The sequence below is a fragment of the Periplaneta americana genome, chromosome 10 (genome assembly GCF_040183065.1).
Source record: "Periplaneta americana isolate PAMFEO1 chromosome 10, P.americana_PAMFEO1_priV1, whole genome shotgun sequence".
Taxonomy (NCBI): Eukaryota; Metazoa; Arthropoda; class Insecta; order Blattodea; family Blattidae; genus Periplaneta; species Periplaneta americana.
This window is the reverse complement of record NC_091126.1, coordinates 174745338-174760246: the sequence shown is the minus strand read 5'-3', so window position 1 is coordinate 174760246 and position 14909 is coordinate 174745338. Positions and strand designations below refer to the sequence as shown.

At 38.0% G+C, this 14909-nt stretch overlaps 1 protein-coding gene across 1 annotated transcript in view; it reads left to right on the top strand.

The window, feature by feature from the left end:
- The window catches only part of LOC138708170 (proton myo-inositol cotransporter-like), a 397474-nt gene that overhangs the window by 134505 nt on the left and 248060 nt on the right, over window positions 1-14909 (top strand). The window lies entirely within an intron of this gene.

Genomic DNA, 14909 nt, shown 5'->3' with positions numbered 1-14909 from the left:
AATGAATTACTTCTTAAAGTAGATTAATGATTCTTATTTCAAAATGTTAGTAGACATATAACGGTCAAATAAATGGAATTTCAAAAATGAATATGGAGAAAAATGGAAACAATACTCAAAAATCATCAGTTGGTAAATCCTATTACCCCCCCTCCTTGGTAGCAGGAGGGTTAAGGGCATTCGTATGTAGCCTACATTTTTCTCTTATTCTCCATAACTAACATGATGATACGCATTCGTCACTACAGATTTTGGTGTCTCCCTGTTGGGTCGTAGTTTAATTACGTAAAACGATATTTAACAAGGTAAAATTATGCAATGGCCAGAATTTGCTAAACTATTAGCGTTGTGCAGCTTTCTTTCGAAGTGAGGCCCGTTACACACTTGAAGAGTTTTCGCTAGCGAGAAATGTGTTGCGAGAAAAATCAATGATTGATAACATGGATTCAAACGGACGTCCACACACTGGAAGAGATTCTCGCTCGAGGCAAAAACCTCGGGCGAGTTTCTCGCTGAAATCGGCAGCTCAATGAATTTTCTTGACACATTTATCAAAGATGTTCGGTATTTATACTCTTTATTACGATTGAATGTAGAAAAAGATGAAGTAATATCACAGGTGGCGATGAATTGTATTGTTTTTATTGACAATGAGGAAAGATGGCTGATAATTGCAGTCAGAAACTGATCGAACTTATGTTGTCACTCGTAGGCCTATTTATAGGATACACGGGATGAAAACTATAAAAAACACGAAACTTAAAGTAGAAACCTGGGGACAAATATCAGATGATCTGAAAATAAATAGGGATATATTTTATTTTGATGAGATATAATAGTATTAATTATAACATTTGAAATAATGTTTCTATATATGTCTTAACAGTTTGCGTAATTTTAATCATAATATAGCAAAGAATCCTATATCATATCATGAATGGCAAAAAAAAAAAAAAATCTGACGTCTATTCAACCTGAGATAACGCGTAAACGTACAGAATCATCATCCAAATGGAAATCAGTGACCGAAACTCGCCTTTATCTTCGTGAGATACAATGTGATTTACAGATATTTCTGGCTTTAATTTGAGGCAAACTTTTTCTTTTCATTAACAAAATATGCTCTTATAACTCCATTTCCTCATCATCTGAATATTCAGATTCAACATAGCAGCTTTCGTACGTAATTTGTAAAGTACGACAATATACGTAAATACATAACCTGTAATATTTCTCCCAACGAGTGATTACTATATTCAGAAAAATGCTCTCTGCATGAAGGCAGTGCATAGATGATCATAGCGAGGTGTGATCTGTGATAGCGAGAACTCGCCAAGTGTGTGGAGGTAGGCTCTTCGTCTCTTTCTCGCAACACATTTCTCGCTAGCGAACACTCTTCAAGTGTGTAACGTGCCTAAATGTAGTTTCCTTCCTACGCCTCTAGATCCCAGCGGCATATCGCTGCGTAGGCGTAATGGAGAGCTTTCAAGTGCGAGAATCATTTAGATCAGGGGTCGCCAGCACAGAGCACCCTGAGGCTAGCATCTCTTACCCGCGGAGAACACGGTGCACCATGGTGCACTCGTAGCTGCTAGTGGATATGCTCTCTACCTCTTCCTGTTGACCGACGGTGCACACGGGACAGCACCACTTACCCTTTGCATATTTCAGCGAGTGCTGACGACCACAGATATAGATTATCCCTTTCTTCCCTTTTTACCATCTCATTGCGTGTTTTCACTGTCGCTGCAACGTATTTGTGGGCGTGTTTCTCACATACGTAAAATAATAGAAAAAAGAGATTTGCTTATTTTCTTAATGGAGTACCTTTAAGTGTAAGTAATATTTTCCCAATATAATTAATTTATCACAAATCACCAGTATTTCACTAATTATTGGTAGTCATCACTACTACATGAAGATGACATTCATTTTAATTCTTACGATAAGGATAAAACTTGGAAATAGATGCTCCGTAAGAGTGGTTTCCAAACTTTTGAGTGTTATGGGCCCCTTGATGCTCATATTTATTTTTGGCGGACCCTAAAATATTGTGACAGCTGCAACGGGGTTTGAACACGCGTCCGACAGGGCGCGAAGCAGACGAAACGCTGGTACGGGGAGCATCTGCATGCTGAAGGGCAGAGGGGGTGTATTACGTCAACGCGACGAGGGGAGGGTGCGCGCGCAACTGCTGCGTGCGGAGTGAAGGGGGGACGGACCCTCCCGACTCTTCCAGAAGTCCGTCGAAGTGGAGATATCCAGATAATTCGAGAGAGCTATCTCTGCACACCCGTAGAAATTTCTCGCAACTATGATTTTGCTATAAAAGAAGAAACGCGAGCGAACTTGAGCAGTTTTCAGTTTATTCAGCCATTCAGTGAGTAAGCCAGAGCAAGCAAGCCAGTACCGTAGTTCGACTCGAGTGTGCGTCCGCAACTGTGTCAGCATCAGAAGGCCTGAGTTCGAGTGCAGTGGACCGCAGTTGGAGGGACCTGAGTTCGAGTACAGTGGACTGTCTCTGAAGGTCTGTGGTTCGAGATACTGTGAACTCGAGTGACTGAGCTAGAAGAACTGTGAACTGAGAACTGACAGTTCTGATTTGTAAATAGTGCTTTGTAAATATTAGTTAAGATTAACAGTTCATTGTTGTTTGTAATAGTCCAAGTAAATTGTCATTGTCGTTTGTGGAGTGCAATTACGAACGCTGTGTTGCTGTGCGGAGAGCAAATCCCATTGTTGACGGGAGTGAGTAGAGACTGAATAGTTATTGTTGTGACAATAAATTACATTGTTGTTGTCTAGAAATAAATTCACAATATTTTGTATAACTTAGGCTAGTAATAAGCAGTTAAACAATGGAGGGAATTAAACATCCTTAATAAATAGTCAGCGATATATTTCAGTTTTAGCTTTTGAATAAAATCTGAAAATGCATAAATATAAAGTTATTTTACGTTACATCATAGCTGTGCTGTGAAAAATAAAACCACTTTCAAAGTTATCAGTGAGATCATCATCATCATCATCATCATCATCATCATCATCATCCTTCACGAATTAGGCCTCTGTAGACCTGTTTCGGCCCCATCTAGCAGTCTTCTTAACGGTCTTCCTGGTCGACGATGTCCTCTAGGTTTATATTGCATCATAATTTTTGGGATTCTTGAATTTTCCATTCTTCTTACATGATCTAGCCAATTGAATTTGTATCTGCTGATTTTTTCTTCTACTGACTCTACTTCTAATTGTTCTAAAATTTCTTCATTCCTTTTTCGGTCTAAAAGAGTATATCCTGCTGTCCTGAAAAATTTCATTTCCGTTGCTTTGATTCTGTTCATGTCTTTTTTCTTTAATGTCCAAATCTCGCTTCCGTATAAAAGGGTGGGTAATGCTAGTGTATTATATATTTTTATTCTTGTAGATTTTTGTACTAATTTAGCTTTTAATGTATTGTTTATTATTCCTAGAATTTGTGTAAATTTGGCAATTTTCTTGTTCACATCTTTTTCATTTTGATAAGATATCAGTGAGATGGTTGATATATTTGCTGTGAATTAAACAGTTCTTTTAGACTACCGCACCATAAAGTTATCAGTGAGATGGCTGATGTTTTTATGTTTTTATGTGTGTACCTAAAATTTTGTAGGTAGCCTAAGTCGCACAAATTCACGCGTGTTCCTACAGCTTCAGTCTGGCTCAATTCTCTTTATTGTATGGTCTTTCTTTTATTAGTGTTTCCTCCTCTAATAACAATTGTTATCATAACAGAGTAATTCTGTTGGACCAAAAATTAACCTTACGTAGATTCTTCGCTCAACAGTGCATAATACTGTGGAATCCCGGCCACCAAGTCACTCAATTGAGTGCGCTCCTTGTATAACAGCAGTTGACTTAATATATGTCAACATATATGTCGAACTTGGAATCAGGCCGCAAGAGGAAAACACTAGAGGAGAGGGATTCTATCTGGTGCTGTGGATTGAATTTCGGCGTAGCTTACAAGCAAACGTTCTGATGGGGGCAGATAAAAAAGTTAAATTTTTTTCTTCCACCATGTTAATAATGTCAAAAGAAGTGTTTATACAAATTTTGGCCACTCGACCGCAATTACAAGGCCGTCCAGAAAGTGATTTTCCCTGTGGCCGTTTATAGAAAAAAGCACAATTGCATAGAAATATTTATTGAAACAGATACAGCAATTGTTGCGCTATTTGTCAACATATCCCCCACTGGAATTGAGACATTTTTCATGCCATGGGATCAGTTTTTGTGTCGTAAAAGTCAGCCGCCTCAGATCGGAACCAGCGTTTGACTGCGTCTGCACCTCTCTCTGTCGAGCCCATGATATGAGAAATATCTCAATTCCGATGGAAAATATTTTGAAAAATAGCTCAACAATTGCTGTGTCCGCTCCAATAAATTTGTCCAATGAAAATGTGTTTTCGTTTTCTGTTAGCGGCCCCTAGCGAACTTATTTTTTTTACGGCCCTCGTAATTGCGGTCGAGTGGCCAAAATTTGTATAAGCACTTCTTTTGACATTATTAACATGGTGGAAGAAACAAATTTAACTTTTTTATCTGCCCCCATCAGAACATTTGCTTGTTAGTGGTTAGAGCACATGGTACGTAGAACCAAGGACCCGGGTTCGATCCCCGGCGCCGGAGCGAATTTTTCTCCCCTAATAACCATTGTTACCATAAAAGATATATACTGTAGGACCAAAAAATTAATCTTACGTAAATTTTATGAGTGTTGTTTAATATTTCTGTACTATATACGAAAATAAAATTTGGAGCTCCCTTATTGTGCAAGTTTCGTTTACAACATACTGCACATGTGCAGTAAATAAGAGCCCCTGTATATATGCTACATGTGGACAGTCGTGTGAAATTGTTGCCTACATACAGGTGGACTCCCATCAAGATTAGCTCCAAATTTTAATTTCATATCTGTACATGTCTCGCTTATTTTGATTTATTGTTTACATTTGTTATCCTTCCTTATTTCTTTCTTTCTTTCTTTCTTTCTTTCGTTCTTTCTTTCCTTCTTCCTATCTTTCTTTCTTTCGTTCTTTCCTTCTTTCTTTCTTTCTTTCTTTCTTTCTTTCTTTCCTTTGTTATATTCTATATGTCTTATTGTTTTCGTCGTATTATCATCGTATCTTTCAATTTTTTGTGTACTACTGTATAATAATAATTGGTACGGGTAGCTCAGTTGGTAGAGCAGCTGGCTACGGACTGGAAGGTCCGGGGTTCGATCACAGGTGGCGACAGGATTTTTTTTCTCGTTGCCAAACTTTCAGAACGGCACCGAGGTTCACTCAACCTCCTATAAAATTGAGTACCGGGTCTTTCCCGGGGGTAAAAGGCGGTCAGAGCGTGGTGCCGACCACACCACCTCATTCTAGTGCCGAGGTCATGGAAAGCATGGGGCTCTACCTCCATGCCCCCCAAGTGCCCTGTAATGTTTTTATATCAACATTTTATTCCTCGTTGAGTGTTAGAGAAGGTGCTATGGCCTTAACTATGTCAGATTAAATAAAAACATTATTATTATTATTATTATCATTATTATTATTATTATTATTATTATTATTATCATTATTATTATTATTATTATTACTCGTTACGGTTCTGTGGTTTAGCAACAGTGAACTGAACAAATCACTAGTAAATCGTGACATCAATGACACTCAGTACGGTAGTGATTTTAAGACGAGTTCACGTCAAAACCTCTAAGAAAATGAACCCGGTAACCGTCCCAAGAAGTTGTTATTCGAACCCACGTCCGAGCGATGTCTCGTCGCACGAGTCTCTTGTTACCCCTAGACCACACCAATGGTCTCCTAACTCCTGGCAACGTTGGTAGCAGACACTCGGCGAGTTGTATACCAAGAGATTGTATTTTGAATACTGGCAAATTTTAATACAAAATTTTCCAAATTTGAATTTAAAAATTTCCAAGTTCGTTTCAGAACTGATACGCATTTACGATCTTCCATTGTAATATTTAATGCAAATGAGAAAACAATATTAAAGTAATATAAAACGCTTAAAGACGCAAAATTGAGTCCCTTCCACAACGGAAGAGCAACTGCAGCATGGCGCTTATTGACTAAGTGTACGCACAGTCTAGTATATACAGTCACGAAGCTTGAGTTGTTGAGGTTGCTAGGAACAATAGACTGTGCAGGTACTATTTCGCATTGTCTGTAATGAGGCGATAGTGCGATCCTAGTGGTTAGCAACTATCTATGGATGCATATTTATTACATATTGAGCTTCGTAACTATATACTAGACTGTGGTGTACGTCCCATCCTTTTTGCAATGGCGCTTCGGATCAGACAGCGTATTCCGAATGTCACTAGACTGGTGGACAACAATGACTGTCATGGCGACTGTGTAAGTTGTTATCTGTGCTACGCTAGCAAAATTTTGCGAAATTTCCGTACTGCCATCACGTTCAAAGAAAAGAGATCACAAACAACTTATTTCTTGAACCGGTAGTAATAACTGGTCCGTTGACATGTTCACTCATAAGCCATTAACATATTGTTTTTACGTTGTGCTCATTACAAACAATACAGCAGAACACACCGCCATGACACAACAGTGCACGATGCCATTCGTCTGCTAATTCCCGCCCTATACAAGAACCAATCAGATTCACTGATGACGGTTGATGGAGACTGCCACCACCTCTGCAAGCTGATGGCACTGGTGCGACACCGGTGGAACATCAGTGACGCCATCGGTGAAATTCGGAACACCGTGATGCCATCAGATTGCTCAGCGCTGAGATTCGGAATAGGCCTACGCTCAGAGTGACAGCTGCTCGCTCAGATTTTCGTTCCTCAATCCAACAAATTTCTCTTCTTGTGGCGAAGGTAGGGAACGGTCAGAGAATTTAATGTTTTAGACCAGTAATCGTCACCACTCGCTGAAATGTGCAATCGGTAAGCGGTGCCGTCCCGTGTGCACCGTCGTGCAGCAGGAAGAGTTATAGAGCATACCCGCTAGCAGCTACGAGAGCACCATATTGCACTGTGTTTTCCGCGGGTAAGAGACGCTAGCCCCAGGGTGCTCTGCGCTGAGGACCGCTGTTTTAGACTATTAACAATGCTAATTAAAACGATAGTATGACACCAGAAGAATATCTCATAATTGAGCTTTGTGTCTTTGTCGAGAAGATTGATGCCGATTATCGAAATGACTCGTTCACTACTTCTGATATTAATTATAGTTGATCGTATAAGAAAGTGCATTTCCTCAAATTAAGATTTATTAAAAGTGTGTATAATAAATTTTAGTCAAATTTAGGGTACATTGTCATTACGAAATACAAGCTGCGTTACAGAGATAACTGCCTACATGTTAACTCGCATTTGACCAATGAGTCGATTCTGTGATCTCAGGAGATAATGATTTATTTGGCCTCCTGTAGCAGCAGAATTCTTCATATTTAAATCAAAATTACGTTCTTAGAGTACATGAATCTGTCGCTTATCGGCAACGTTCTGTTGAAAGCGTAACGGATTTCAATGGCGTTGACACGCTTTCACAGTCGACGTTGTTACATGACTGTAGAATTCTTGAAGGCTGTAGATATAATGGTTTTGCCTACAGTCTTAATAGCACAAATTTCTTTGCTCAGTTTTGTAATAACCACAGTTTGCTTTGATGAAAACCGTACTGAAATTCTGAGCAAATTCTGCTTCAATTTTATAGCATTGTTGTTTGTTCTTTTTAGTAGGTTATTTTACGACGCTTTATCAACATTCCCCCATAAGGATATACATAAATATACTTGGACTTCTCCAGATGGATTGACACATACTTTTTAACTTTGCTCTAGAGTATGCCATTAGGAAAGTCCAGGATAACAGAGAGGGTTTGGAATTGAACGGGTTACATCAACAGCTTGTCTATGCGGATGACGTGAATATGTTAGGAGAAAATCCACAAACGATTAAGGAAAACACGGGAATTTTACTGGAAGCAAGTAAGGAGATAGGTTTGGAAGTAAATCCCGAAAAGACAAAGTATATGATTATGTCTCGTGACGAGAATATTTTGCGAAATGGAAATATAAAAATTGGAAATTTATCTTTTGAAGAGGTGGAGAAGTTCAAATATCTTGGAGCAACAGTAACAAATATAAATGATACTCGAGAGGAAATTAAACACGGAATAAATATGGGAAGTGCCTGTTATTATTCGGTTGAGAAGGTTTTTTCATCCAGTCTGCTGTCAAAAAATCTGAAAGTTAGAATTTATAAAACAGTTATATTACCGGTTGTTATTTATGGTTGTGAAACTTGCACTCTCACTTTGAGAGAGGAACATAGGTTAAGGGTGTTTGAGAATAAGGTGCTTAGGAAAATATTTGGGGCTAAGAGGGATAAAGTTACAGGAGAATGGAGAAAGTTACACAACACAGAACTGCATGCATTGTATTCTTCACCTGACATAATTAGGAACATTAAATCCAGATGTTTGGGATGGGCAGGGCATGCAGCACTTATGGACGAATCCAGAAATTCATATAGAGTGTTAGTTGGGAGGCCGGAGGGAAAAAGACCCTTAGGGAGGCCGAGACGTAGATGGGAAGATAATATTGAAATGGATTTGAGGGAGGTGGGATATGATGATAGAGAATGGATTAATCTTGCTGAGGATAGGGACCGATGGAGGGCTTATGTGAAGGCGGCAATGAACCTCCGGGTTCATTAAAATTCAGTAAGTAGGTAATCAACATCTCAGGTTATTTAGCGTCTGAATGAGATGAAGGCGATAATGCCGGTGAAATGAGTCCGGGGTCAAGCACCTAAAGTTACCCAGCATTTGCTCATATTGGGTTGAGGGAAAACCCCGGAAAAAAACCTCAACCAGGTAACTTGTCTCGACCGGGATTCGAACTCGGGCCACCTGGTTCCGCGGCTAGACGCGCTAACCGTATAAGAATTCGCGTACTGTAGCTAAGTTCTCAGTCGTATGAGAATGTACAAGCTAACAGTCGATAGACAGCTAAGCGACGTTACGAACACAAATTAATATTCTGACGTTGAATTTTAATGGACAGATTTAGTCATGGTTATTCAACTTCCGTTCTCGTGAGATTTAAACGCGTGTAATAGTGGTGACTGGTTCCCAGTCTTTCTCTTTAAAGGCGACTTGGGGAAGTGTGTGCTACAAATTAATTTCCGTCCATTTACGCTGAACGATATCACAGTGAGGCTGCCGAAGCCAGAAAAGGAATTAAATATTCCAGGTTTTCTCCCAACCAACAATTAATGTTGATTATTCCAAGAGGAGGAGTCCGATTTCACGCAGTCAAACTTCATATATCAAAAATTTACACTGTGTTTTTCTACGCGGTGTTCCACCGCTGCAGAACCCGCTGGCGATTGCGATGCATCGCTGTTGGCCCGAAGGAAAAATTTACTTCCTACACATTTATTTGAGACTCCAATACCGGTTCAGATTTTGTGATATCTCACAATGTAAACCAACATAAACTTGACATGAAGGTTTGGAACCAAAGCGAACATTCACAATAATACAGCCGTGTAGACGCAATGCTGACGACGTAAAGTTACAAAATACTGTAGCCCAGTGATGTCAAAGCAAGCGCATTTTTCTGACCTTGACGTCGTGCGCGGGCATCAAGCGCTAAGTTTGGAAAGAGGAAGGGTTGTGTACATGAATAAGCAGCCTGTTGGATTAAGAAAACAGTGGTGCATAAACTTCAAACGAAACGTGAAATTTTATGTCGTTATGTTTATATGGCTTCTTTCTGTTTGATATTATCTATATTGTCTGTAAAACAAAAGTGCTAATACCAATTTCTTAATATTGCACTTGTGTTTTTAACGTTAATATCATAATAAAGAGTTAAGAAGGAATATTCACATAAATTCCATAGTAGTACAACTATACTGTACTAAATGGATGAAATACATCAATCATAAAGAAAGTGATATCCCCCCAAAAAAAGAGATTGAGTATGACATAAGTTGGAATTGATATTGATGATACCTTTAGCCTTCTAAAAGTAATCAATAAACTAATCAAAACAATATTGCAGTACAAAGCAAAGTTACCTAGGTGCTGTATATGTTTTAAGTGTAACTAATATTCCATAACAAAACTCTTATCGTATTATGCTTTTAAGGTGATATTGGTTAGCAACTTCCTAACATCAGAATATTAAATTATTTTCTCGAAATGTCCTGAAGCTGTACAGCTTACATTTTTACAACACATGGCCACGTATATTTTGCTTATGATGTAACAGTAGTTGCTTTGTTAATTCATTTCTTTACTAACAATTTCCATGCGAATATTTTCAAAATTTTCAATACACTATCTTCAGTAATACGTATATACGGTATATTAGATTTACGAAAACATTCTGTAAGGCTACTAAATAAAGAGGCCTATATCTGAAAATTTCACTTTTCTCTAAAAGAAGTTGAGAAAATATTTCTTTTGAATAAAAAATGAAACTTGTGAAAAATGAGCATTAAAATTAAAACTTACATTCTTATAATGCACTTATACTTCTCAGACAAATCTAAAAATTAACATGGATACAGTTTTAATAAGTTCTCTTTCCTTTATCTATTGAATCAGTGCTGGCCATACTTGAATATAGCTCGACCAAGCGGCATATACTATCACTTTCGTCTGTCTCTTTCCTTTCCGCTGTAAAACGCTCAGGCTCTCCTGAGCTCTAAAGCGCGCGCTTGCTCCTATGGGCATCACTGCTGTAGCCTATATCTCCGAAATGTCAAATTTAATTTTGGGCCAAATGGAATCATTCAGTCTATGACAAGACGGGAGTTACGGGTATTGGAAGGTCGAGAGTGGAATCGAAGAATACGAGTGTAATAAATTTACCCTCGTAGTAATTTCCGGCGTGTTCTTAGCTCAAATAGGTGCTTACAAGGACTCGAGGAGCACAACAAACCTGCTTGCAACATTAGATTTAGCGTCCAAATTCCATGACACACAATGTACACAAAACATAGGCTATTTCAAAAACATTTTCGATTCCTCTCCACAGTCGATCGACGTAACACTCGAGAACAAGTGTAATTGTTCTTTGCATATAAATTTCTCGTTCTGAATGCCGATATTTTCTTTCATTGTTCTGTTGATGTCAGAATATAACGTTTGCTTTCAAGCTAGGATTGTGAATAACTTGCCAGTCACAGAATTTCAAGCCGTTGAAGGATCAGAGGGTCGGGTGGCTACACGATTTGAGGCGCGGTACGAAGGTCCGTGAGTTACAATCCCGGCTCGGGGATGGATAGATGTCCTTCGTTAATGCTCTGATCTCTGAGAAGCCAAGATCGTGGGTTTGAATGCTGCCTATGCGTGAACGTTTTTCTGTGCAATGTCTTGCTTTCTTTTGCTGGGGTGGGGGGGGGGAAATCACGGGAGTCAAGTGTGTAGGTCGATAGAAGTCCAAAATAATAATAATAATAATAATAATAATAATAATAATAATAATATATATTTATTTATTCTGGCGAAGTTAAGGCCATCAGGCCTTCTCTTCCACTTAGCCAGAAACAAAAGAAGCTGATACAATTTTACAGACTAATATTTAAAGAACACTAATAAAATTTATATAGTTATACAAGCACAAGTCCACACCTGTGGAGTAACGGTCAGGGCGTCTGGCTGCGAAACCAGGTGGCCCGGGTTCGATTCCCGGTCGGGGCAAGTTACCTGGTTGAGGTTTTTTCCGGGGTTTTCCCTCAACCCAATACGAGCAAATGCTGGGAAACTTTCGGTGCCGGACCCCGGACTCATTACACCGGCATTATCACCTTCATTTCATTCGGACGCTAAATAACCTGTATGTTGATACAGCGTCGTAAAATAACCCAATAAAATAAACAAGCACAAGTCGAGTAAAATAATGCGAACATACTAAATAATAATTACAAAATAATATAAGGCTAGAAGTTACACTCAATGAATATGCAAGCGGTAAGTAAACCAATATTACAAATTACAAGAATTACACATTCAAAGGTAAATTATAACTATACAACACTGAGGAAAATTACATATATACACATATACATACAAATGAGAATTAAACGTGAATACTGGTCACGTATTTAAACAATTCACAGTTCCTGAGGGAGCTTGGTAGGGAGTTCCAGAAACGAATTGCTGATACTGTGAAAGAGGAAGAATAGTGAGCTGTTTTATGGCAAGGCATAGATAATAAAGGGTCATTTTTAGAACTAGGACCCAGGCTGTGATAAGAGGACAAGAAATTAAAACGCACTGAGAGATAGTTAGGCGAAGAAGTATTGATGATGCCATATAAGAAAATTAGTGAATGGATCTATCTTCGGTCCTGTAATCTTACCCATTGGAGCGTTTCAAGGGAAGGTGTATTGTGGTCGTATTTGCGGATGTTGCAAATGAAACGTACGCAGGCTAAGTTAGAATTTAAATCTGTTAGTAGAATGTCGCAATAGTCACAATGTGGCAGCACTAATGTTTGTATGAGTGTTCTTTTTAATTGAAAGGGTAGGAAATTTTTCAGGCGATTTAACGAATGAAGGATGGAGAAGACGGTCTTGCATGGCTTAGGATATAAGCTAGAGAAAGAAGAAGACTTCATACTGTCTATGTTGTAACAGGCTTTGAACAACAATGCCGAATTAATTTGAAAATTGAGGTCAGTTTTATTGTTAGGTGGTGTGTACGTTATTGTAGTAATAGGGGGTTGGCACATGTTCCTTCCGACCTGCGCCACCCTTTACATATTAATTGCATTACGTAAACAATATGTTAAAGTAGGTCACATTACATGATTGACTTACCTCAGATAGTGTATCCCGAGTAGATGTCTTTGTCACCCTGTAAACACATGAATACTGAAAGTATCGCAACATGATACTGTATTAAGTTTTTTGTTAATAAAATCAAGGCAGTCTTTTACAGTACTTCAGTTGAATATATTTTAATTTCGTAATAGTTGTTACCTAATTTCAGCGTACGTGCTATGTAATAGAGATTGTACAGTAGGCTATGGATAGGCCGTATATTATTTATAACTTGTTTCTAAAATAAAATGCTTGCCCAAGTAATTTTCCTGACCTGATATAGGAAATGATGAACACTATTCAAATGATCCAAAAACCTCTGCATGATGAGACGAAGTCGTATCTTTATGTGATTGAATACAGGTACCGAATCTCTGCAGTTGAATATGTTGAGCACTGGCTAAAAATAGATGGATGCAGATCCAACAGGACAAAAATGATTTCAAGCGTGATGAAGTTTCCGGGTTTTGCAATCGTGTGAAATAATTTAATTTTCCCAACATTGCGAAACTAGTGGGTTCATCATCATCATCATCATCATCATCATCATCATCATCAGCGGTCTTTGAGATGCAGCGGTCTTTGAGATGCAGCGGTCTTTGAGGGCTGTCCTTCCTTAAGGAGATTCAAGAATAATTTAAAAAGTTGTATATAAAGTGAAAATTAAAATTAAGGTGACATTCAACATTTAATTTTTTTAAGGTGACATGTATTTATCTAGGCTGACGAGTTTACTTCCTTGGTTTGAATTGTAAATTATTTAAAACTAGCGTGTAAGAGGGCCTTAGACTAGAAATGTTTAGTTTAAATGTAGTTCCGTTTATAAGTATGCATAAGGATGTAATTATTTGACTTATTTGAACTGTTGTATCAGTGAAGTGAGGTGAGTCAGTGAAGTTATGGTTTTACAGTGCAGTGAACAGTTCCGATCAGTGATAATTTATAGCGTCAATGAAATGTGTTCTATAGTGTCAGTGAAATGAGTTACAGAGTGTCAGTGAAATGTGTGCTAAAGTGTCAGCGAAATGCGTCATAGTGCCACTACAGGGAATGAGATGAGAGTAAAGTGAAAGACTACTGAAACTTATGTAGGACCTATAGATAATTATGTAGGTTGTATTGTAAAATTAGGTATTTTATTTTATGTTTTATTATTATTGTGTTAAATTGTATTGTGTATTATTATTGTATTGTGTGTAAAATTGTATGTGTTATAAAATTGTATTGTGTATTGTAAATTTTATTGTGTATTGGTTATCATTTTATTGTATATTGTTAATATTGTATATACCACTGCCACCGGGTGCTTGCCCACTTGCAGTGTAAATACATACATACATACATACATACATACATACATACATACATACATCACACACACGCACACGTTGTTTTTGTGCGTGTTTGAATCTCAGTACGCCAAACTTTTGATCGAGTGCTGCTGTTTACATATTACTAACTTGTCTGATTAGATTAGTGTGACCAATATATTCTGCAGAAAAGTACCGGAGTCATTGACTGAGCACCTTCCTGAACTACGTGAACAATAAACATCCTCAATGTTACTGTAAAGGCTCGTCTCCACTGTTAAACATTTAACATCAAGTTAAATGTTAAATTGTTTACCGTTAACATCCCAACATGTTGATTGAACATGTTAATGCTAATTTCATTTAACACTTTGTCCACACTGTTAAACAAGTTAAACTTGACTTTCTTTGCGTAGTCCACCATAAATAGTCTATGAGATTTTAATATAGATAGTGTTTTATTTTCAAACCTTGGAGAATGGATTCAGATGATGATCTGACTTGTGTAACTGCCTCTATTGCTTGTTACAAGGCTTTGAAGAGCAAGAAAATGAGAATGTGGATGCGGCAATATCTTAGTAAAAGACACTATGCAGGATACATTCTAAACGAGCTTAAAGTTGAATACAGTATCGATCTGGATTCAAAAACTTGCTGAGAATGTCAGAACACGATTTTAATATAGTGCTGCAAAAATACTTCCTGTTACAGCAAAGAAATACACAATTTAAGTGCAG